Genomic DNA, 26660 nt, shown 5'->3' with positions numbered 1-26660 from the left:
GACATGGACTGATATTAGTGAATTGGGGGAAACAGAATTTAAAGTGATAGTTCACTCAGAAATGAATATTTTATCATCACTTACTGAACCTCATGCTTTTTCTAATTACTATGACTTTTGTTCAATATTAACCTATCGTCATTCACTTTCATTGCATCTTTTTTATTCATACAATAAAAGTGGAAAGTAACTGAAGCTGACATTCTGCCTAATATCTCCATTTGTTTTCTGCAAAGTTTGGAAAACGTGAGTGATGAGAGAATTTTCTTATTTGGGTAAACAATCCCTTTAAGTCTGAGAGGAAGAAGTAAAGAATTTGAAGAAAAAGATAACAGCACAGGTTTCAAAAGTGCCTTAAATTAAAGCGGTTGGGCAGGGAAGGATGTCAAGCTTTATTTGTTTAAGCATATGAAAATAACTCACATGGTAGACTGACAGCCAAAATTCCACCACAGATGGGAGGATTTCACGTTGACAAGAAACACTTTATTAAAGAGAAAAAAATTAAAGGAAGACCTTTGACCCTTTTTGATTGGATGTTGAGGTTGCTGCTCACTATTCTAGATATCACAATATCAGTGTTCTGTGTAATTGCAATTGTGTTGACTGTTCCTCCAAAAAACATAACAATAATCAAGGTTAGCAAAGAGTAACTTGAATATTGTGATAAAAAAAAAAAAATAGTAAAATATTTAGACTCAAACATTTTAAACATGTGGATTTTAAAAAGGCATGAAAACATGAATTACGAAATAAAAGCATAATCAAATGCAGTGGAGGTAGACTAAAAATAATATGTTATTGTAAACCACGTTTCTATTTGTCATTGTGTGCACGTGTATGTGTGTGTGTTGTAGCAGTGTCTTTCACCCATGCCAGAGGTCATGACTCACCTCTAGGGCCATCAACCCTCAGAGCCTAAAACCAGACAACAATCTCCACCCCCTCCCTACTCACATGACATCACGTGACCCAGACATGGGGGAGTGGGCTGGGCCAGCATCTCAACAAATAAGGGTTACCCTGTAGATTACATTGCCACAAAATCAATTATCCGCCTTTCATTGGCAAATATGCAGACTGACCCAAAATGTGCAATACAATTTTTTTTAACAATATAAAATCCTTGATATCTATAACTTTATTTTTTACATGACACTGTCCAATGACAACTGTATTCAGTTTTATGCATCTATATGAATAGATATGAGTCAGATCAATGTCAATTGTTTGAAGAACCTGAAGGAGTTTTATCCTTTAGAGATAATAATTCATTGTGGACAAGGGGGGAAGAGAGAGGGCAGAGGGTGGCCCACATTCCCCACTGGAGTGCTGTGTGTGTCTCTGTATGCCTGTCTACACATGAGAGCAGGAGATCAGGTTGAGCTTTAAAGGCTGTCTGCTCCTGAACTGCAGGAACCACAGGATCTTCCAGTCAGTGCCAAACACCTCAGCCGTTGCTTGCTGCCACGACTGCTGTGGGCCACTGAGGGAGAGGAATAAATTAAAATATGCTTTGTCAGTTGATGTGAACTCGTATCACAAAACATTTAAAATGAATACTATACAGAGAAGTACAAGAACATTTCTTGAAATAAGGACGTTTCATTATTAATATGGCTGTCAATTTAGTGCAATCGACTGCATCAACGCAACGGCAGGGAAAATGTATGCAATTAATCATGTCCCCTGACCTGTACGTACATAATGTAATTGAAGTAACACCAAAATGCAAAGCATGATCTTGCGAATTTAATTCTGCAGTCAGTACAACCCAAGCTCCTACTACAGGCAGTGCTGGACTGGGAAGAGAAATCAGCCCAGGATTTTACATAACTGGCCCAAAAGTTGTTGAGCGGGGGAGGGACCTTTTCTGCATATCGTGGCGCCGTTTTGTGGTCCGTTCTGTATAACGTGGCGGCTCATTTTAGTTTTTCGTAGCCCATTCGGCCCATTTCGCGGCCAACCCACCAGCCCGCTCGGTTCTCCCGATGGCCAGTCCACCCCTGATCGGCCACAAAGTGCGTCGGCCCACCGGGAAAATGCCCGCTATGCCAGATTACCAGTCCAGCCCTGACAAAAGGAAACATGTCTCGCCAGACCACAGTTAAGACTTCAACACAAATTTAAACCAGAGTCAGTGCTAGTCTGCAGATTTTGGGCCAGTCGGAGAAAATTGGTAGTTTATGATGAATACTAACTCTATAGTCCGAGGATATCAAACATGTTTGATATTTCTGAGCCACCTATCCATAACTATAGAGGAAATCTTGTAGTGTATGATGCTCCACAAATCAAATCTAAAGTCATACGGTGAGAAGCCAATGGAAATCGAGCATGTGGAGTGACGAACCTCAAGAAATGGAGATGCAAACAAGCACTCAAAGTGAAGTTTAACTTTTTAACACTTGTGTTAGTTTTATGCTAACACATTTTGTGTTCCTAGTCTAAAATTACCATCCCACGAAGATCGTTTATAAATCTCTTATATTGTATATATAATCACAAGATATTGCATTAGGTCTTTTTAACAACTTGTTTTAGTAATTTAGTTTTGGTCTCCTTTTTTTTTCTTTTTACATGTATAAAAATATATATATTTTTATTGATAGAAGGATTACTTGAACTGAGCTTATACCAAGCCATTGAGGGGCACTCCCTGCAGGAAATATATATATATATATATATATATATATATATATATATATATATATATATATATATATAAAATACATAAATCACAAAATAAATTAATAACCCCTTGTTTGATCATTTTAAAACTTAGAATCTGGACCTTACAATGCATACAGCTGATCCTAACAATTCTTAAATAATGCTTTTTAATTTGCTGACAAATAAGAACAGGTTCGTTCTCATCATTTGCAAATTTGTTATCACAACAATTATATTTAGAGTTGGTAAAACCTTAAAAAAAAAGATGCGAGAGCCATGTTATATATCTTTGAAAATGTCTCAATTAGTAGAATGCAATGACTATATTTGTTTCACTCAGAGGCCAAACTGCAGTTAGTATTACTGTATGGAATTCCCACTGACACATACATCTAATAAACAGGAGTGTTTTTTGTCACGTTTTTCCTTAGTACTTTCTGAAACATATTACATAGAAAATGAAGTATCATAACTTACAGCAGTCTATCCCAATTCAAACAAGCCCAAACACAACATAAGTAGATCTTGAAATATTCCTCAAAGCATGAACATGGAAAGATGATGTACAAAAGGACGCTCAACACACAATGTGTGTGTGTGTGTGTGTGCGGTGTGTACGCGTGTGTGTGTACATTTCCCAGGACTGTGTGTGTGCAAGCACACAGCCACATATTTGCTCATCTAAAGATTGGTATGCTACTGAACACTTCATATTTTTGCATATTGTAGAATAATCCATTAATTTCCAATGGCCGTTTTATTTTTATTTTTTTTTACGGGAACACAAAAAGTATAACAAAGTAAAATAAAACCATTTTTTTTTTAAAGAAAATGGACCAAATTTGTGTGTGTGTGTGTGTTTTCAGATACCATAGGTAAACAAAGTCAAGGAATTTTAAAACAATTGGATTAAGTTAAAAAATATTCATAAGAGGAAAAAAAAAAACGCACTCACGTATAACTCTCACTGCAGTCTACGGATGCTGTACTGGTAGCATCTTCCTAACCAAGAGTGCACCTAAATGCACTTGGCCCATTTTTTTGTGCGACTTGAAACCATGAATGGCAGCAACAACAGCAATGCTCCTGTACGTTTTTGTTTACATCTGTCATGCGACTCCTAGAATGGACAACGTGTGTTTCCGCTCAAGTTTGTTGTGTTCCGAATTACCTGACAGTCAGGTACTGCATTATCCCAAGTCGTTTGGTGTCTTATCCTCAGTAATTGGGTGTATGATAGCCAGTTTTTTGTCTGTAACGATCTTCAAAGTCAACAAGTGTATAATGCCTAGTATTTTAACAATTGTTTTGATGTTAGAAGTTGTTTACTGCAATCCAGTCTTTTCCTAGAGTAGGCAGCACAGAACGAGTAAGGAGTCTTTCACGCAGAATGCATTCTTGCATTCAAAACAGCAAGATCGAGACTTGAGTATTTCAAAGTTGAACGAACATCTTAAAAATGAAATTCAAGTTGCAAGTTGCAGAAAAAACAGTGAGACATGACATAACACATGCAAATATGTCTGTTTGACATATGTATACACATACAAACAACAAAAACATTTTTGTACACATTCAAAAAACTGTTAAAAAAAACTACATAAATGCAAAAATAACCCTTGAGCGAAAGGCCCCTAAATATACCCCAGATAGATTAACAAACTCTGTTGCAAAATGGACTATTGTGTACAGTAGGCCAGTGTTAGGCCTACAGAATATTCAATGACAGTAAATAGATTATAGACAATATATACATTTTTTCCATATACTGACAAAGCACTTTTTATTCACTAGTCTGCTACAACAATGTTTTTACATTATGTTCGTTTGGGGGATTTTCTCAGCAATTCTGTATGAAATTTAATGAAATTAATTTGATTGATTAATCAACTGAAAGCCCTAATTATTATTAAATGGCTGAAAGATGCAGCAAGTTCAGATACTTACAAGTCTTCCGATGAGTGGGACATCTTCTCTATAGTAGTTGTGTCCTGTTGTGGAAAACATGAAGGATGTTGCTTCATATCACCATTGAACCATGAACATGTGATTTCTTATGAATGCAAGAAACCATACAATGATGATTCAAGAAATTATCTATGACAGCAAGCCAGTAGATGCAAGAGGGTGAATTGGATCAATTTTGATCTTTCCCACGCTAGGATTGAAAACCGCAACGGCATACTCCGAGACAAAAGAAAGACAGTGAAGCTGACAGCAGCAAGACTCCCTTGGTGCCCTCTTCACCTTGCCAAGTTGGCACGGGGGCAAAAGGGCATCTGCCTGCGGACAATAAGCCTGTGTGCATAAGGATGCTAAAATCCCCCCTGCTTGCCAGGTGAAGAGATGCGGCAAACAGAGGGGGGAAAAAGAAAGACTGAATATGTAAATTAGCAGGGATTAACGGAGGCGAAACTGAAGGGCCTGTTTGTGTGAAACATGGTGGAAGTGTGATTGACAGTGGGTTTCTAGAACAATCTGTGCTTTGTGAGTGATCCACTAGACAAATAAATAAAAAGGGTGTCATCCTAGAAGTCATGAGATGACTTAAATTATTAAAGGGATAGTTCACCCAAAAATGAAATTTCTCTCATTATTTACCAAACTCATATTAATTTATTCTTCCATAGAATACAAAAGGAGATATTGTGCTATGTTGAATATGTGAATGTTAGACTTAGAATGTCACCATTTACTGTATGTGCACCAATCACCATTGTATAGAAAAAAGAAGCAATGAAAGAGAATGGTGACTGAGGCTAACATTCTGCCTAATGTCTCTTTTTGTGTTCATACAGGTTTGTTTGGAACAACATGAGGGGGAATAAATTACGACAGAATTTAAAGTTTTGGATAAACTATACCTTTAAGGTTAAGGACTCTGCATTAGCAGAGAAGTCAGATTCTAAAGCACTACTGGACACACTTCTGGCCCAGAGCAGCCAGCGCCACTCCAATCTGTCCTGGCTACAATTCAGGGTGAACTCAGTTGGCCTCAAAGAGGATGTGTGAGAAAAATAGCTTAGCAGGGATCAATGTTTAAGTGTGCAACCTCAATTGCAACGACTGGCACAGGGCTATGAGCTAACCACCCTCTCAGCCACTAAATCTTGTAACACATGACAACATAGGATATTAGGGTGAAGGGGCAGCTTGCGTGTAAAAGTACTGATAAGTTTGGTAGCCTGTGGATAAGGAAAAGGCTTAAGGGTAGTATAGGACACAAGATAAGACAGCTTAACATGGACTTTTAGCAACGCAAGTTAGATTAGTGCTGCCACAGGAAATCTCCTGGAGGAATAAGTTAGCATCAAAGTTCACCTAAAAGAATGGCTTGACGCAACTAGTGCAATAATTAAGAATAACCTGATTATGCTGTTTGGCGGTGGTGCAACTTGACTTGCGCAACTTAGCCTGAACAACAATACATAGAATTTGCAAGGGTAACATGTTATTAACAGTGTCTCGATTTGTACTAAAGGGACAGTTCACTTCAATGTACTCACCCTCATGTTTTTCCCAACCTGCATGCATCGCACCCTTCACGGTCACCATTTACTGTATGTGCACTTTAAAGTGCGGATAACAAAAATAATGACCATGCAAGCATAAACTGATTCAATTTAATAGTTTTAAATGAGATGATAGAATGAGGCCCATGTACACAAATAGCACAGGAAAGAATGTAAAGAGGGATGCATTCTTTGGCCAGGAGAAAAAAAATACAATGACGGAGACTCTTCCACAACATATGGTGGATGCACAGGGTCAAGTGAACATGACTGGGAACCAGAGAATGAGATTAAGGGGAGGTGTATTCTTTTTCAAGGGCCACACTTTTTTTTCCCAATTTAACTAGGTCACTACTAATCCTCTTTGCTCTGGCTATCACATGAAGTCATCAATTAAAGGATCAGAGTCAAACGTGATTATCCCACTCCCCCCAATCACAGCCATGTTTCAATCCTAATCAACAGAGAAAGGCTGGAGGAAATAACAAAAGTCGAGAAAAAGAATGGACTGTTTTGTTCTGCCAACCAAACAGGGCTGTGTGGTTATTATCTCCACCAGTTTGTTTCCCATGTTTTATTTCTTTGGTTCAGTTGTGACGAAAGTATTTTTACAACAGTGAACCAGCAGGTGTCAAGTAAATAAACTTCATTTCCTTAAGGAAATTCCAGTGCATTCAAGGCAGCATCAGGGCAGCAAACACATGCACGAAGCAAGGCATTCACAATTCAGTATGCAAATATTACAGTGGTCAATGCTGTCACTTAGATTTAGAATGCAGAACATTCCATCAATGTAATGGTTCACATCATATTGGAATTCCAATAATTACGTGATGGCAACTTGGTTTTACTCAGAGCGAAATTTGGAAAGTTTCTATGGCAACACTAATAACACCAAAATGGCTTTGTTGTTGATAACAACACAATCTTTATCACTACATTAATTCAACATATGTTCTTGCAAAATATTTAAGAACAGGTTACAATGATGGCAAAATAAAATGGCATATCAAACTGAAACACGGTGCTGTGGAAAAGTATTTGCCCCCATCTTGATTTATTTTATTTTTGTGCATTTTTCATACTAAATTGTTTAGATCTTCAAACGAGACATAACATAAAACAAATGGCCACCCGAGTAAACACAAACTACAATTTTACATTTTACATTTTTCATTAAAGCAAAAAAAAAAACAACACTTATTTCACCCATGTAGAAAACAAACTGCCCCCTTAAACTTAATAGCTGGTTGTGCCACCTTTAGCAGCAACAACTGCAACCAAATGCTTCCGATAACTAGAGATCAGTCTTTCACAACACTGTGGTGGAATTATGGTCCACTCTTCTTTGCAGAACTGCTTCAGTTCAGCCAGAGTGGAGGGTTTTTGAGCATGAACTGTTTAAGGTCCAGACCTTAATGTCTGTAAAACCAAGGAGCTTGTAGTGGACTTCAGAAAGAAAGACGGAGAACACAGCCCCATCACCGTCGATGGAGCACAGGTGGAGAGAGTCAGCAGTTTCAAGTTCCTCTGTGTCCACAATACTGAGGAACTCACATGGTCCGTCCACACTGAGGCCGTTGTGAAGAAGGCTCACCAGCGCCTCTTCTTCCTGAGACGGCTGAGGACGTTTGGAATGAACCACCACATCCTCACACGGTTCTACACTAGTACTGTAGAGAGCATTCTGACTGGCTGCATCACCGCCTGGTACGGCAATAGCACCGCCCACAACTGCAAAGCACTGCAAAGGGTGGTGCGAACTGCCAGAAACATCATCGAAGGTGAGCTTCCCTCCCTCCAGGACATATATACCAGGCGGTGTGTGAAAAATGCTCGGAGGATCATCAGAGACTCCAGCCACCGGAGTCATGGTCTATGCGGTATCGCAGCATCAGGACCCACACCAGCCGACTACATGATAGCTTCTTCCCCCAAGCAATCAGACTGTTGAACACTTGATCTATCAGGATCAATAATTAGCACTGCACTTTATTAATCTATAATCTCACACTGCACTGTCAACATATTCTCCTCAATACAACTACTATATATATATATAAATATTTCGTATACTCTTTACTTATTGTATTGTATATTGTGTATTCTATATTGTGTGTATTGTTTACTGTGCATTGTATATAATTATTGTGTTGTGTAAGTATGTGTACATTTGATATGTAAATTGTGTTGTGTAAGTATGTGTTCATTTGATATGTAAATTGTGTTGTGTAAGTATGTTGTTTACTGTAATTGGTATATGTCTCGTCACTGTCATGACTGCTATGTTGCTCGGAACTGCACACAAGAATTTCACCTACTGTTGCACTTGTGTACATGGTAGTGTGACAATAAAGTGATTTGATTTGATTGATTTTGATTGAGACACAGCATCTCAATAGGTTTCAAGTCAGGACTTTGATTAGGCCACTCAAAATCTTTCATTTAGCTTATTTTGAGCCATTCAGAGTTGGACTTACTCCTATGCTTTGGATCATTGTCTTGCTGTGATTTGGATCATCCAGTTGCGCTTGAGCTTCATCTTACAGACTGATGACCGGACGTTCTCCTATAGGATTTTCAATTATTGCAATTCACACTGACCCCGAAGCAGCAAAGCATTCCCACACAATCACACTACCACAATCATGTTTGAGGTATAGGTATGATGTTCTTTTTGTGGAATTCTGTGTATGATTCACACCAGATGTAACAGGACCCCTGTTTTCCAAACAGATCCACTTTTGACTCATGATCCCAAAAGCTTTGAGGATCATCAAGGTGTGTTTTGGCAAAATTCAGGTGAGCCTTAATGTTCTTTTAGGTTAGCAGTAGTTTTTGCCTCGACACTCTGGCCAGTGTCTTTCTGATAGTGGAATCATAAACAGTGATGCGAGAGAGGCCTGCAATTCCTTGGATGTTGTCCTTGGATTTTTTTTACTTCCTGGATGAGTCGTCGCTGTGTTTTTGGAGGGATTTTGGGAGGTCAGCCACTTCTGGGAAGGTTCACTACTGTGCCAAGTTTCCTCCATTTGGAGATAATGGCTCTCACTGTGGTTCTTTGGAGTCCCAGAGACTTTGAAATATCTTTGTAACCCTTCCCAGACTGATGTATTTCAAATCACCTTTTTCCTAATAATTTCTGGAATTTCTTTCGACCTTGGCATAGTGTGCTACTGGGTGAGACCTTTTAGCCAAATTCATGCTACTGAAAAAAGTTCTATTTAGGTGTTGATTTGATTGAACAGGGTTCAAAGAATGGGGTTCAGCTGGACTAGACACACCCAGGCTGGCAGTAATCATTATGAATTCAGCTTTATAGATTTGGGGATTTAGTAACTAAGGGCAAATACTTTGTCACGCAGGCCCAGTTGCTATTGGATTTTAACTTGGATAACTTTTTTGCTTCAATAAATAATATTAGCATTTAAAAAATGTATTTTGCGATTACTCAGATTGCCTGTGTTTGTAATTACAAGTTCCACAAAGACGTAAATGCTTTTAACAAGTCGGAATCTCATAATTATAGTTATTCCAACATGACATAAATGCACCATAAGACCACATCCATACTAATCCATTTTCATTTTAAAACTCAGTTTTCTGTTTCCAAATTACATTGTTTTCCAAAGTATGGAGTAATGGAGTGCGTTTTCAACATGATCTGTTTTGGTGGAGGAAAATGCTGTTCTAACGTTAATGAGAGGCTAAATCAATGCATTTTTTAAAATTAAAACCTGTTGGTGTGGACATGGCCTAATTGTGTATTCATGTCATGATGGAATTAATGTAATTACAAGATGCCAAATAGTAAAAACCATTCACGACAAGGAATGTCACAAAATATTGATAAATTGATTATTAATAGACACATTGTTTTCTCTATATGTTTATATATATATTTTGAGTCATCAATATATTAACATTAGCCGACATTTAAAATAGAAGCATAATATGTGTGCTTTCCATTTCACTGTTAGTTGGTCTTCCACTCAATGTAGTCTGGCATAATAGCTTTGGGAGAGCACAAGGGGGTTATGCCAGTCGTGGGCAGGCACAGGAATCACACAGGACGTGTCGATGCTGCAATGGAAGAAAGTTTCTTGAGTTGTTCCTGGCAGGCTACTCCGCCTTAAGGTCTATGTACACCAAATCTTCACCATGATTAACATTTTAAACAGAAACAATGGATTTCTAATGAGCCATTCTCACCTGGAACGAACATTCATGCCAAGGCGTGAGTGTGTCAATTTTTCCTGAATGTGTCCATTTTATTTTTCCAAAGCTGGACGATGAAATACCATAATCAATAAAATGTGAGATTTAGGTCATGTGTCTGGAGTTGCTGCAGTTACCAAAACCAGCTCAACAAATGAATCTAAAAGCACAGAAAGCTGTTTTGAACACCTACATTAAATGCTGAAGGAACTCGAGAAATCCTGTTCTAGCAGTGAGCACGTGTGTTTCATTTGCATCAAATGCCTTCAAAAATTATATTTTTGGGTTCTCTTAACATGTAAATAATATTGCTGCATCACTTCCTTGCATCCCCTTAAAACAACTCTCTGATCTGGCATGGATTGTCTTCAAAATGCATTCCATTTTTCCAAAATTTTTGCCTTTGCATTTAATCTAACATGCGTTCTCGTATATCTCCAATATAATATTTATCGCAGCATATTTACCATTGTCTCGACTTTTTTAATAAACAACTTTATAGATCTTGTGTTTTTCTTAGTCAAAAATTAATCATTAATACTACTGCTGTGTCTTGCAGAGCACTGTTTATATGTCTTAGTATTAAAATGCCTTTGTATACCAAAAATGTGGTGGTGTCTCCACAAAATCGTTATTTCTGTGCATTTGTTACCAGCTGTGCTGTTGTTGGCAAGTATTAAAGCAACTAATAAGTGGTGAGGCTTAAGAAGGGATTTGCTGGATGAGATCTGTGCTTTATTGCATTTTATAGACTTTTATAGACGTTTAAATATCATCATGTTTAATTAGTAACAGAGCAAATGTATAACACAAGTAGAAATACATTCAGTAAAATACATTCAGTATTGTGTAAGTTGACAACATCTGTTACAACAGTCATTATATGTGTGCATTACTCAAATGTACTTAACACAAGTATATAGAGAATGCAAAAACTTGCAGTGAGTGGCAGTTCTGTGGATGGAAGTGCCTTGTTGATGAAGAGGTCAACAGAGAATGGCCAAACTGGTTCGAACTGACAAAGACTACTATAACTCAGATAACCACTCTGTACTACTGTGGTGAGAAGAATATAATCTCATAATGCTATTCTGAAATGCGGGTAGGCGCAGTTTTGGCGGCACATGGGAGACCTACAGAATATTAGGCAGGTGGTTTAAATGTTGTGGCTGATCGGTGTGTATATATATATATATATATATATATATATATATATATATATATATATATATATATATATACACACCGATGTATATATATATATATATGTGTGTATATATATATATACACACACACACACACACACACACACACACACACACACACACACACACATATCGGGAAAATGGTCTGATTATCGATGCGTGAAAGGCATTGATCCCAAGTCTACAGTGGTGATGTCATGTAATAACTAAAATGCTAGCGGCCTCAACAGTTAAAGATAGTTTACACATATTTCTGTTTAATATAATATTTGATTACAGCCACTGCTACCTGGAGCTCTCTGTTTGTACCTAGACATTTTGCAACATATTGTATAGAGGTGAATTAATGTAGTGATGAGTCAAGTCAAGTCAAATGTATTTTTAAAGTGTTTTTCACAACAGGCATTATTTCAAAGCAGCTGTACATTAAATAATGCTATAACAGAAAATTCATGAATATAATGTCAATATTAGTTATTTATGTTTAAACTATTAGTGATGACAATGAGTCAACTAAGTGTAAAACGTGTATGATTAAATATTTTGTGGTCATCAACAAGTCCACCAAAGACTGAAATTATCAACCAAAAATATTTTGAATTTAGTCTGTACACTCAAGCTCAATTACTAGCAGAAAACTGGATAAGACAACTGTGCTGCTCTGCAAGCACTGTAATTATAGCTAATCAATACAATGATTTCCATGACCAGTTCAGTTAAACCTGCTGGATTTTCAAACTCATTTATCAAACTCATCCCTTAGAGAAAGATAGAGAGATTCACTGTGAGGATTCCTTTGAGATGTGTGCTGAAAAGGCCGCTCATTCCACAAAACATGATCAGCCCCATGAAACAACATGCAAGGAGCAGAGCCAACCCATGACGTACAGCAAACTCCTCCTGACAGAGAAACATTTAACACATATGTGATCTAAACGTTCACAGTCAAATCAGCAAATTTCCATTTAAAATTGTCCTGCCACATGCACGTGCACACACTTCTCATTTCACAAAAGGAAGCTATGAAAAGTGATGTGACACTATGTTTGTTTTCTTTGCATAAGGCTTTTCTGTGACAATTACAAAAAAACAAAACACACACAAATAGACAAAATCCACAATATTTTGCCTGGTGTGGGAAAGTTAAGCTTTTCCATGAGATAATGCCACTATCTCTCTAATACAGCTGTTTCAGTGCACATTTACACCATCTCTCACTTCTCAGCGGCGTCTGTTTACTCGCACACAATGCTTCAAAGAACAAACAACAACAGGAAATTGAGCGTTATGGGCTTTTATTTGCAGGCAGTCTGCTGTTGTCATGATGGCTCAGCTGTTCTAGTGTTATTGTGAAGGAAATGCATTCAAGTTGTGGGTTTGAATGATGCTCCTGTGAATATAAATGTTTTGGAAGAAAATGTAACACTCCAGATAAGAGCTGGTGGTGAAGAAAAAAACATTTTCTAACATTACTCAATGGAAAAAAAAATCACATATCTTTCAAAAGCTTTTTATGTGCTGGATTTTATTATGCTAGCAATAATACACAGAAAAGGTTCAACATTTTGGAATTTGGTATATACAGGTGCCCTGCGATGGACTGGCGACCTGTCCAGGGTGTCCCCCGCCTTTCACCCAATGTTAGCTGGGATAGGCTCCAGCCCCCCGCGACCCTGTACACAGGATAAGCGGTTGACGATGGATGGATGGATGGATGGTATATACAGGTGAGCTGAGGCTTTAAAAACCAGCACAATGGATCATAGCACACAAAAACACCAGGGGCCAGATTCAAGAAAATTTTCATCAGAAAAAATCCCGAAACATTTTAGGATGAATTATATTTCGTATGAATGTTCAATTTCTATGTGCAATTCTTCAATTCTAAAGTTCTCAAATATTATTTTAAATAATGTCTTTATTTTTTCCTTATAAGGAATATTCTGGGATTGACAGCATTTGCGGCAAAACTTTATTTTGACTTGCGAATCCTTTTCTTTAAAAATAAAAAAGGCTAAAATACTTTCAAAAGTAGCCACAAGACATAAACAAAATGCATGTAAACATTATTTTAGTGGGATAACATCACTCACTAACCTTTTTCATATAAAGTTATAGCCAATTTTACAACTCAATTGCCATGAAGATGTAATGTCAACAAACCCTGAAATGACTGTAAAAATGACAATATAAACAACTTTACAGTTTAAAAAATACAGGTTTTAACAGAAGAATTAATGTTAGTGCTTTTATTAAATTATAAGCTTCAAATTTCTGCCTTAAAACCTTCCAAAATATTTTTTTGATATTCATAAAGAAAAGGTGGTAATTTTTTGTGGTAATCAACATTATGCCATAAATGCTGTCGTTTTGAGCTTAACTTGTATCTATCACAGAAGATTCCATTAAGAGTAATGACCGGCCTTGACATTGTCTGATTACTGCATAATAGTCGGCTCATGAAGTTGTCCAATACAACAAATTTAATATTTAACACTGGTAAATCGTAACAATAAATGTATTAACCTTTTCTTTTTCTTGCATGGCATGTTAGTTTAACAACATTAAACGACATAGTTGTATGCACTAAAGTAAAAAAGGAAAGTCTCAGCTTTCTAATGATACACTTATTCTTCTATGGACTCTAAAGGTCACGGAGAGAAAGCGCTATCAGGGCATCCGTTGGAATTAACTAGCATGATTGGTCACGTCACCAGATTAAAAAGCTTTAAAACAATATTTATTATTTGAATTTCGTGATAACATGGTTTGAAAGCTGTAAATAAAAAGAACATAACACAAAACTAAAATCACAAAAAAATAAAATAAATTCAAATGAACACGTCTACATTAACAGCACATCGTGACTTCTGACTCAACATGATAAAACATGCCACATTCAAAACAACCCAGTAAATCCATTAAACATCTTACCATTTGGGATTCAAGGTTATCATAAATGTAACTTAAGTTACAACGATTTCTAAGAAAAAAAAATTCTTTAGAGAATTTGAATTGGTTTAAAGCTGAAAATACGTAATTTCTGCACCACTAGCTTAAGTACTACATTACTGCAACCAAATGTAATTGCCAAAATAAACAATGTTTTCAAAACTCAGTCAGCTGTTGGTCAAACATAGAGATAGTCCAGCCCACAACTCACACCATTCGTCGAGTAACATTGTTGGGGCGGGTCTATGCGGTTCGCTCAAAACAAACAGCAATTTTCGAAGTGACAAAGAAAGACCATGCTTCCAGTTTCAGAAAGAATATACCTATGAATGGCTTACTTGAAGTTGTCTCTGCATATTCAGCAGGGATAGAAGAAGGTATTTTTTACACAAAAAAAGTTACACACTTCTGCTTTAAGAAAAAATAATAAGAAAATTGTAGTCAAGAAGAATTTTCTTCCTAAGAACGTTTTGTGAATCCAGCCACTGTTGTGAAGATCAGTTTCTCTCATTCTAAATAGAATTTGGTGATAGCTTATTGCGTATTTAGCAGTAATGCTAATGCCACCAGCATGTCACAAATGCCAGTTAGGAGCAAATCCAGTGATGATAATCTGCCTCCATTATGAATATTCCATATTTACTCCATGTACTGTTTCTGCAGTATGTATACTGTGAAAAGTATGCATGTTTTCTGTTAGTGTATATTCCCTGGATGTCTACATTGGCCAAAATATGCAGTAGTGTACAACAGAGCATACTGCCTTGGGTACTATTACCCGCAATGCTCTTGACTACATCTTCCATTTACGATGTGCCAAATTAACTGGGAATAATATCAATAATGGAAATAATATCATATCTAGCTCTTTAATCAGACAGCAAAAAAGTAAGACATTTAACATGAATTTAAAACATGTATTTAAAAGATAACTATACACCGCTAATAAAACAAAAATAAATTGCAACAGGGTGAGGCCACATGACAATTGACAAAGCTTACTACTGTTTTAAACATTTAAAGTATGAAACATCGAACCATTTCACAAAAAAAAAATTTTGATAGAAGGCAGGCACAAAAAATGTAAAAATCATTAAATGATTTAAACCTATGAAATGTACAGTGATGTAAAGCACTTGGGACAGTTTGGTGGTATGTGAATGTAAGCTGGCCTTACCTGGTGCACAGAGAACCGAGTTGGAAGTAATAGTACTGGCAAGTCCAGTACCAGGGTGTAAAGACTCAGAACCTGAGTGTAAAAACACAGCTGTAGAAAGAGCCAGTGGTTATACTCCCCAACATATTTATTAATCCTGCACATAAAAACAGAAGGAGGGATAGAGAGGAAAATCTTCAGGCATTTTCAATTAGCAACAATGAGAATAGCATAGATGTGTAGATGTGTATACAGTTGAAGTCAGAAGTTTACATACACCTTAGCAAAATACATTTGAACTAAAATTCCTGACATTTAATCATAGAAAACCTTCCTTGTCTTAGGTTAGTTAGGATCACTACTTTAGTTTAGAATGCGAAATGTCCGAATAATAGTAGAGAGAATTATTTATTTAATATATAATCAATTATATATAATTTCTTTCATCACATTCCCAGAGGGTCAGAAGTTTACATACACTTTGTTAGTATTTGGTAGCATTGCCTTTAAATTGTTTAACTTGGGTCAAATGTTTTGGGTAGCCTTCCACAAGCTTGTCACAATAAGTTGCTGGAATTCTGGCCCATTCCTCCAGTTAGGTTTGTAGGCCTCCTTGCTCACACACGCCTTTTCAGTTCTGCCCACACATTTTCTATCAGATTGAGGTCACGGCTTTGTGATGGCCACTATACAATTCATTGACTATGTTGTCCTTAAGCCATTTTGCCACAACTTTGGAGGTATGCTTGAGGTCATTGTCCATTTGGAAGACCCATTTGCGACGAGCTTTAACTTCCTGGCTGATGTCTTAAGATGTTGCTTCAATATATCCATATAATTTTCCTTCCTCATGATGCCACCTGTAAGTGCACCAGTCCCTACTGCAGCAAAGTACACAACATGATGCTGCCACCACCATGCTTCACGGTTGGGATGGTGTTCTTTGGCTTTCAAGCCTCACCCTTTTTCCTCCAAACATAATGATGCTCATTATGGACAAACAGTTCAATTTTTGTTTCATCAGAAAAAAGGACAGCCAAAAAGTAAGATCTTTGTCCCCATGTGCACTTGAAAACTGTAGTCTGGCTTTTTTATGGTGGTTTTGGAGCAGTGGCTTCTTCCTTGCTATATAGGACTTGTTTTACTGTGGATATAGATACTTTTCTACCCGTTTCCTCCAGCATCTTCACAAGGTCCTTTGCTGTTGTTCTGGGATTGATTTGCACTTTTCACACCAAACTACTTTCATCTCTAGGAGACAGAATATGTCTCCTTCCTGAGCGGTTTGATGGCTGCTTGGTCCCATGGTTTTTATACTTGCATACTATTGATTGTACAGATGAACGTGGTGCATTCAGGCATTTGGAAATTGCTCCCAAGGATGAACCAGAATTGTGGAGGTCCACATTGTTTTCTGAGGTCTTGGCTGATTTCTTTTTCCCATGATGTCAAGAGGCACTGAGTTTGAAGGTAGGCCTTAAAATACATTCACAGGTATGCCCCCAATTCAGTGCACCTCCTATCAGAAGCTAATTGGCCAATTGTCTAAAGGCTTGACATAATTTTCTGGAATTTTCCAAGCTGCTTAAAGGCACAGTTAACTAAGTGTAGGTAAACTTCTGACACACTGGGATTGTGATATAGTCAATTAATAGTGAAACAATCTGTCTGTAAACAATTGTTGGAAAAATGACTTGTGTCATGCACAAAGTAGATGTCCTGAACGACTTGCCAAATCTATAGATTGCTAATATGAAATCTGTGGAATGGTTAAAAAAAAATTTTTTAATGACTTCAAGGCAAGGCAAGTTTATTTTTCAACCTAAGTGTATGTAAAATTCTGACTTGAACTATAAATGTATTGGAATACATTAACTAAAAGAAACTAACGGAACTTAGTTATGGATAAATATGAAATGAACAAAGATTTAAGGTGAAGTGTGCAATTGTTTTGGATGTTAAAATACTTTCTCCTACCTAACAAAAAAGTATAGTGGTGGTACTATAGTATAATAATGGTTAAAATTGTAATACCGTAGTACTTTGATATATTCCATGGTACTGAAATCCAAGAACCAAGGTTTTTACATGGTATTCCAAGGTACTTCCAAGCATACCATGGTACATGTCCAAAAACCATGGTAGTACACAGTATTTTTTGTTCACTTCTCCTTATAAACAGCATCAGGATAAGCTCATACAGTCATAAAAATATTAATAACGTCACAAAAGCAAGAGTACAGTCAAAGTATGTGCTTATATTGCTGTTTCAGTACAACACTAATGTTATTCTCTTACATTAAGACAAGTCACGCCAAAGGAAGGAGCACTAGAAAAAGGAAAATGTGAGAGAGGGGAAGAGAGAGAGAGAGAGAGTGAAGGCCTAAAGAGAGAGAGGAGGCCAGGTTGAAGTGTTATTCAAACAAATCGGAAAACGATATGGCCAAATTTTTTTCTCTCTGCCATTACAGGCGATGACAGGGAGTCACGATTTGCTGAATCCAGACAGACAGCATCCTTCTTTTGCTGTACTATAAGACTGGATTTAACACGGGCTTCTCTGGTCACTCGATATCGCCTCTCCCTCCGTTTTACCTCTCCTAAGAGACCTCATTAAACTTCCTTCATACAAAACCCAGCAGGAATGTAAATCTGTCTGGGGTACAAGGTCTTTTAAGGTTTCTTTGTGACCTTAGGTCAACAGGCCCCGTTTCAGTTTGTATCCTAAAATGTCATAAAGATCTGAGCCTGTCTCACACAGACGTAATAAGCTTAAGTACTACATTACTGTTAATAGATCAAAACTATTTTGTTGAAATGTATTATAAAATCATAACAATATAATGAATATATAAACAAAAGAAAAATATTACATAATTATATAATGATTACATTTGTGGTAACACTATCCAATCAGGTTTTATTTGTTAACGTTAGTTAACTCAATAGTTGACATGAAATAACAATGAACAATACTTTTACAGCAATAAGTAATCCTGGTAAATATACATTTTTACATACACTAAGGTTTTTTACATTATAGGTTTTACACATTAAGTAAGGCATAATGTACACAGTCAGCCGGTCATTAATCACAAAGTGATACGAGAAGTAGTAAAGATGACTTGGAATACCCAAATGACTGGTCTGATATCACTTTGTAATATCAGACAGCTAGATGAGGTGATTGACCAATCTGAATAGAATATTCCAGAGAGCTGTGTAATAAGCCAGTTAATAATAAAGGAACTAAAATAAAACATCAACAAAATAATTTTGATAATTGAAAATTAACCAAGATTAATAAATGCTGTAAAAACATTATTGTTCATGGTTAGTTCATGACACTAAGTGCATTAACTCATGTTAATTAATAGAACTGTATTGTATATGGTTACCAAATTTGTTGTTTTGATAACTTTTTTTTTATCAAGACTATTAAACAATTGATGGTGGTGATATTGACCAGTGGTGGTCCATACAACGGATACAGTGGCCACAGCGGCTACAGTGGTGTGACCTCTTTGCCCTCATCATGTTACATTTATTGCACAGTTCCCAATTGTCTCTCACTGAAACAAAAAGACTAAAAAATGTGTTTCTGCCAAATGCATAAATGTTTCCAAGTAATGAAAAAAAGGTCTACATCGCCATCTAGTGGCAAATAAAAACAATGACAAATTTTTATCATCATCTTATTTAGAGTGAAGACATGCAGGAAGGCACATAGAGAGAATGATTAAGACAAAAAAGAAAGACAACACACATTAAATGTACAACAGCAGGATGCTGAACACTAAAAGTACAACAAAGAATATGAATAGTGGATAAAAGCTCTTTTTATTTATCATCGATTGCACACTGGTACCCCAATTTCAGAATCAGAATGAGCTTTAGTGCCAGTTACGCTTACACATACAAGGAATTTGTCTTGGTGACAGAAGCTTCCAGTGCACAAACAATACAGCAACAAGACAGAGATAAAAATAAAAAACAGAATAAAATAAAATTTTAAAGAAAACAAAGCTGATAATAGAAAAATACAAAAGTATTTTCATCAGTGGTCTCAGACTTTTAGATCCCACTTTATATAACATTCCTCTCTTTGTCTCTATCTCTTCCACTGAAGCCCTGCGCAATGCTGAGAAACACAGCAGTGATGCTAGATATTAACCTACAGTGAGATAGAGAAAAGGAGAGGAATGTTATATAAAGTGGGATCTAAAAGTCTGAGACCACTGATGAAAATACTTTTGTATTTTTCTATTATCAGCGTAAAATAACAGTAAAAGCTGAATTGGAAAATTAACAAGGAATTCTGAATTTCTTAGAATTTGTATGTCAAGCTGGCATGAACTCAACAAGTGCAAAACCTAAAGATTCATGTTCATCCAGCATGATTCAAGATGTTCCAAAAAGCATCTTGTGTGCATCACTGGAAGCAAGAAAATCTGATCTTTCATTGAAATGAGTGAATATATAGGTAATGTTAAATATTTTTTTTATTGTAGGGATGAGTAAATAAATCGATAAATCGAATATATATTGCAAACCAAAAAAAATTATGAACCATATCGAGGCAAAACTCAATTTTAATTTGCTATTTTTTTCCATGTGATCATAAATGAAATGACCCATCAAACATCATAATCTCTTTATCGTTTGATCTGAACTTTACTGTGCTTATTTTCTACACTATTTACAGGGTTAAGCTTTTAGACATTTAAGTACTGGTATACCTGGAAAATTGCCTTGTTTTGTTGAAAAGTGTTTGAGATTATAACAGAATTTTTTTTCTGTATAATGTGTGTCCTAAAAGATGAGATCCCGCACTCCACTGTCATTGAAAAATGTGTCTTTTAATATCACTTTTGTTCTTTACTGTCAAATAACATGGTGAAAAGAAATATTAATAGCACGGATGTGCTAAACAAAACAAGACTCCTCTTTTATTAAAAAATGAACCGCAACACCCCTGCAAGTCTGTGAGATGCACGTTGAACACTTAAAGTGACAGTACCATTTTAACTCAATGTTGTTACTTGCAAATTGTACACATTATTAAAAAAATGTACAGCTCATATCTTTATTATATATATTATTTATATTGTGTATTAAATCGTTTTATTTTGATGAGAAATTATAATGTGCATTTTACAAAATTTTCTGTCATACTTTGTCATTAACCGTTATTATTTCGAATTGAGAAATCGCACCGTGAACATCATATCGTACATCTAACTGAATCGTGAGAAACCATATCGTCCCATCCCTACTTTTTTGATAAGTGACCTAGAAACAGTGCTGAATCTTAAATATTTCAAATAAATTTTTCATCATTATGTTTCTTTTTTTTAATTAAGAAAAAGGTTTATAAATATTTTATACTTTTAAAAAAATATTTTAAATCTTAAAAGATTTCTTTTATTTACAGATTTAAAGGGATAGTTCGCTCAAAAATGAAAACTCACCCTGCCATCACCCTACCATGCCATCCCAGATGTGTATGACTTTATTCTCCTGAACACAAATTAAGATTTTTAGAAGAATATTTCTGCTCTGTAGAACTATACAATGCAAGTGAATGGGTTCCAAAATCTTGAAGCTCCAAAAAGCACACAAATGCAGCATAAAAGTAATCAATATGACTCCAGTGGATTAATCCATGTCTTCTGAAGCGAAATGCTAGGTGTGTGTAAGAAATAGATCAATATATATATTTTTAATTCTAAAAACACCTCTGGCAAGCTATGGTGTGAACGGTAATGAGGGTGGAGTACAAACTGCCTCTCGCAAGATGCAAGCGCGCAGGCATATCGATATCATCGGATCCCTTGGCTAGTCTGAAATCAGCATGGAAAATATTTAGTGCACACCCTCAACATTTTGAGTGACTCAGTAGGTGTTTTGATATACCAGTGAACAGCGAGCAGCCATAGCTTCAGTTCTCAGGATCACTGATAGGGAATCTGTGAAAAGTTGGTCTTTCCTCTTGCGATGATACTCGCGGATGTAATTTAAGGTTTTTTATGTAGGTTGAGGCATCCTGGATAAGCACACACAAGCAACCTCCTCAGTTGTAAACAATACTTCTGTATTTAACACTTCAGTTCTCGAAGAGTGTATTCACCTCTTATGACCGTGCATACCACAGCTGGGTGGAATTTTAGTGAAATTTTATAAATAAAAAAGCTTTAATTATTTATCTTTTTCTTATACACACCTAACGTTTTGCTTCACAAGACATTTTTAATTCACTGGAGTTGCATGGATTACTTTTATGATGGCAATATGTGCTTTTTGCAGCTTCAATATTTTGGCACCCAATCACTTGCATTGTATGGAACAACAGATCTGAAATATTCTTAAAAAATAATTTGTTTTATGCTGAACAAAAGACAGAAATAAATTCTGCGATGAAAGAGGGAGAGTAAATGATGAGAGAATTTAAATTTTTGGGTGAACTAGTCCTTTAAATTAGATTTTGAATCCCAGATTTTTAATGTGATCACTTTGTGCAGACCAAAAATTAAATTGCTATTCACTCTCAACTCAAACCAACATTATTAATAAACTCTGTAAATCCAATACGGTGACATGAAAAACATGTTTGATGCACAAGAACCAGGAGAAGCGATCTATCTACAGGAGTCTGCAGTTGTATGTAAGTGTGTTTATTTAATTGTTTTTAATGTTGTTAGAGTGTTATTCATTGCTAGATCAGGTGTTGTTTGTTTACTGTCTTGAACTCGTGTCGCTTAAACATGTGTTTGTGCACTATATTTGTTTTGACTTGTCCCATAGTATTCGCTGCTAGATTTAGAGTTGGTTATCCAGTGTGTGTAAAACTATCATTGTTTTAGTGTCTGCAAACAGTGCTTCACGTGTTTTAGAGTATTATTTATTGCTAAAGTGCAGCATAATTTATTTGCGGTGTACGGAAGTCGTGTTTATTCCCTTAGTTTTGGTTGACCACGTGACTAGCTTTGTTGTGCTGAGTAGCATTAAGGCATGTCCTGCTTTTTCCACTGAACGGCTCATTAAAGCGTGTATGTATTTGACTGAATGCTGATGCGGAAGCGGCAGCGGAAGTAACAGCCCTCGTGTGAAGACCTACTTGGGTAAAGACCAGCGAGTCTACCTGTGCGAGTCCACCAAGCAAGGACACCGAAAAGGCGCCACTCTCCATAGCACTTAAGTATATTTATTTTATCTCTTATTATTTTACTTCTACATACTAACATGTCTAGTTCACGAATAACACATGCCTTCAAGCACATCCATGTTATTTGTTATAGACCGTTCACAAGATACAGATGCAAGACCAAACGCAACCCACACAACCTACGGCCACTCTGCACCTCAGCACCTGCTCCGCTCTCGTTCTCAGTGGGAATCTGGAACTGCCAGTCAGCTGTGAACAAAGCTGCATTCATTCCAGCCTTTGCCACACAGTCCACTCTCAGCATCCTGGCACTGACAGAGACATGGATATGTCCAGAGGATACAGCAACACCTGCTGCTCTCTCCAACAACTTCTCCTTCTCTCAAACCCCTCGACATACCGGTAGGGGTGGGGGAACAGGTTTGCTCATTCATAATAACTGGACTTTTTCACCACAGGCTTCACTATGTAACAATACATTTTTTGAATTCCATGCCATTACTACAATGCATCCCACAAAAATACACGTTGTTGTCATCAATCGCTCTCCAGGTCAGCTGACAAGCTTTCTTGAGGAGTTGGATGTCCTGCTGTCCTCCTTGCCAGAGGATGGCAGGCCACTTGTGGTTCTTGGCGATTTCAACATACACCAAGACAAGCCCCAGGCCATTGAACTGAATACTCTTCTGGCCTCCTTTGACTTGGAAAGACTACACACCACAGCAACTCACAGATCGGGCAACCAGCTGGATCTCATTTTTACAAGTAACTGTACCACCTCAAATATTCTTGTTACACCTTTACATGTCTTTGAACACTACTTTGTTCAATTCAACATGATTCTCCCATCAATAGTAAAACCGACTCCACCTTTGGTTTTCTTTCACCGTAACCTCTGTTCCCTCACACCCTCGAGCCTTTCCACTGATGTCTCTACCTCTCTTCCCACAATAAATGTATTTTCCACGCTTGATGTGAACACTGCCACAGACACACTTAACTCTACTTTAACAACCTGTCTAGACAACATCTGTCCTCTCTCCTCTAGACCAGCACGCACTACACCACCCAGCCCCTGGCTGTCTGACGTTCTTCGTGAACATAGGACTGATCTCAGAGCAGCTGAGACTAGATGGCGGAAATCTAAAGATCCAGCAGATCTAGGTAAATGTCGGCTTCTGCTTGCAACTTTTTCAGATAACGTTAAAGCTGGGAAAACCTCCTATTACCAGACCAAGATCAACAGCTGAAAAAAAAAAACATATCAGTCGACCCCTAACCTACATGTCATCATCACCAACACATAGTAGGCTTGTTGAGTCAAACATTTACCTCATACTCCTAAAATAAGTTTAGTTTATTCATTTCGCAATTTCACAAAGTTACTAAATTTTCTTATATAATTATTATTATCATCCTATTTTTTCAAACCTTTTAATTTATAATTTTTACATGGATTGCTTATTTCAGTTCTATTATCTTTTTGCTTGATTACTTGATTATACATACTTTTTCATTTATTGCTTGCTTATGTAGTATTGCTGAATACATTATATATTTTAAATTTGTAAATGTACTTTTCTGATATTGTGATGTCTTTGTATGTTTAACAATATTTACATGTATTTCTGCAGCTTGTTTATCCTTTACATATTTTCACACCTGTGTAAAATTTTTAGAGCATGAGTGTTGCAGTTGTGTTGGCAAATTGGTATATGTCTGACATCTGAATAAATAAATCTACATTCTTTGCTTTTGCTTGTTTTTTGTTTTGTTTTTCTCTTTTTTAACACTTATTTGACAACAAAATATTGAAATATTAAATATTAACAATAAAATCTAAATATTACATTTGATATTGTGCTTGATAATGTTAAGGCTGTTTTCTGGCTTCATTTGAGTATTCTGGCATAACTGTCGACCAATTACAGCTGCTTTCTAATGCATCAGGGTCAGTTTTGGGGGAGTTCTGTTCTGTTTGGTGGAGTCAATAATTATTTTGAGTTCTGGGGTGGGTGTGACATGTGTTTGACTGTAATTTGGCTGATATCTGAGCATTTTGGTTTAGTTGTGGTCCAATAACTCCTGCTTTCTGGGGATACGGGGAACACAGAAAAGTTGTGGGTGAGATTTGACCGCTTTCTGTTGTGGGTCCCGTTTAATTTCGGCAAGCAACGTTTGGGCCAATATTGGACCATAATCCCAAGTGGCATGGGAGCAGTGATTCAAGAAAAAAAAAAAAGTGATGTGAGTAATGGGAGGCCTGTGCCCCAGTAGAGCTTTATGTCTAGCAGCGCCCCTGGTTTAAGTGTATAACACTGCCAATAGTCAAGGAAAGCACACCACATTATCACATTGCTAAAACACCCATGTTTTCATAACAGAGATATAGTAACAGGGTTTTTTTATTCTCGTCAAAACACCTGTACAATCAATTTTCTTTTGTTTACAACTTTATAACTCTCCTAAAATGTACCTCATACATTCCCTTCCTGAGGGACTTTGTTCCCTTCTCACTCAAAGCTTGTTAAAGAGTGGCGTGCTGTCATAGCAAACATGTTACGTTACGTTTGTCCTACCGAAGGCCGTCTCGTTTAAATGAGGCTTGTTCAAAAGAGGACACTCGGTACACTGCATCCTTCAAAGGATGCATCCTACCAAGCATGCAGCCTTGGAAATGACGGTGCGTCCTATTCATAAGTGATCATCCCTAAGCCCTATTCCATTCTAAGACTTTACCATCACTCTGAGAGCTTTGAAAGGCTTAAAGGTGTGGGGCTCAAAAATAAGGTTCATCCGGAACTCACTTTTTAAGTCATTTTTATTGGAAAATGTGTTTAAAGCGATCTTTCAACATGACTATCGTGGTTGTTCTCCCTTCAAAGTGCACTTTGGAGGGTGATTTATGCCGTTTAGAACGCAGATAACACGAGTGCGGTCCATGGCTGAAAACCCCAAAACTCTCTACCTTCAAAACCCAAATTATTATTTTTGACTCCCTGTGTTCTTCTTCAATCAAGAAAGGGATCAAAGCATCTCTTTTAATAAAACTAAATATTTTCTCATTTGAAAGATGACTGTTCAATAGTGTGTTATCTGGCCTAGAGGTTTGTTTGTTTATTTATTTATTTATTCATTCATTCATTCATTCTTACATTATGTGTGTGCATTATTCACTTATCTGTTCCAAAATTTTAAATGAAGCATTAAAATAGTCTAATACGGAGAAACCATCTTTTCTTTTTTAATGCATACATTCAAATAATACATCAAACAAGGCACCTAAAAAAAACTCTCAAAAAGTTGAGCAGACATCAGCATAACAATAAGGATAAGTGGAAAAATAAATAAATAAAAATAAAAACATACTTTTTGAAAACCAATATTAAGTAATTCCAAGGCTTTCTACTAAATAAAATTGTTCATAAATGTAAAATTTTATGGAATGAATTCTTCTTTTACATACATCTCAATCTGTTTTCGTTCAAAGAAAACATTGAAAACAGGTTGGGTCTTCATCAATTTTGCTTTGTGTATAAAAAATGTAGTTAGTATAAATATACAATTTATAATATACTTTTTATGTTTGTTACCTACGATAATCCCAAAGAGTATATGTTTATATTCTACAGGCATCTCCATATAAGATTTGATCCACTCCACAACATTCTTCATAAAAGCCCGAACATTTGGACATGAAAAAATATATAAGTTCTGTTGTTTCAGTGTCATTAGTACAGAAAGTATACTAAACTTAAAATGTGACCGAAGAAAATCAG

The 26660-nt window shown here is 36.5% G+C and overlaps 1 pseudogene; it reads right to left on the bottom strand.

The window, feature by feature from the left end:
• Positions 1-1356: 1356 nt before the first annotated feature.
• On the bottom strand, positions 1357-20976 carry LOC127645570 (palmitoyltransferase ZDHHC21-like; annotated as a pseudogene).
• Between the last annotated feature and the right edge of the window lie 5684 nt (positions 20977-26660).

Source organism: Xyrauchen texanus, chromosome 1 (assembly GCF_025860055.1).
Source record: "Xyrauchen texanus isolate HMW12.3.18 chromosome 1, RBS_HiC_50CHRs, whole genome shotgun sequence".
NCBI classification, from domain to species: Eukaryota; Metazoa; Chordata; class Actinopteri; order Cypriniformes; family Catostomidae; genus Xyrauchen; species Xyrauchen texanus.
The sequence above is the reverse complement of the archived record's forward strand: the minus strand, read 5'-3'. Positions and strand labels throughout refer to the sequence as shown.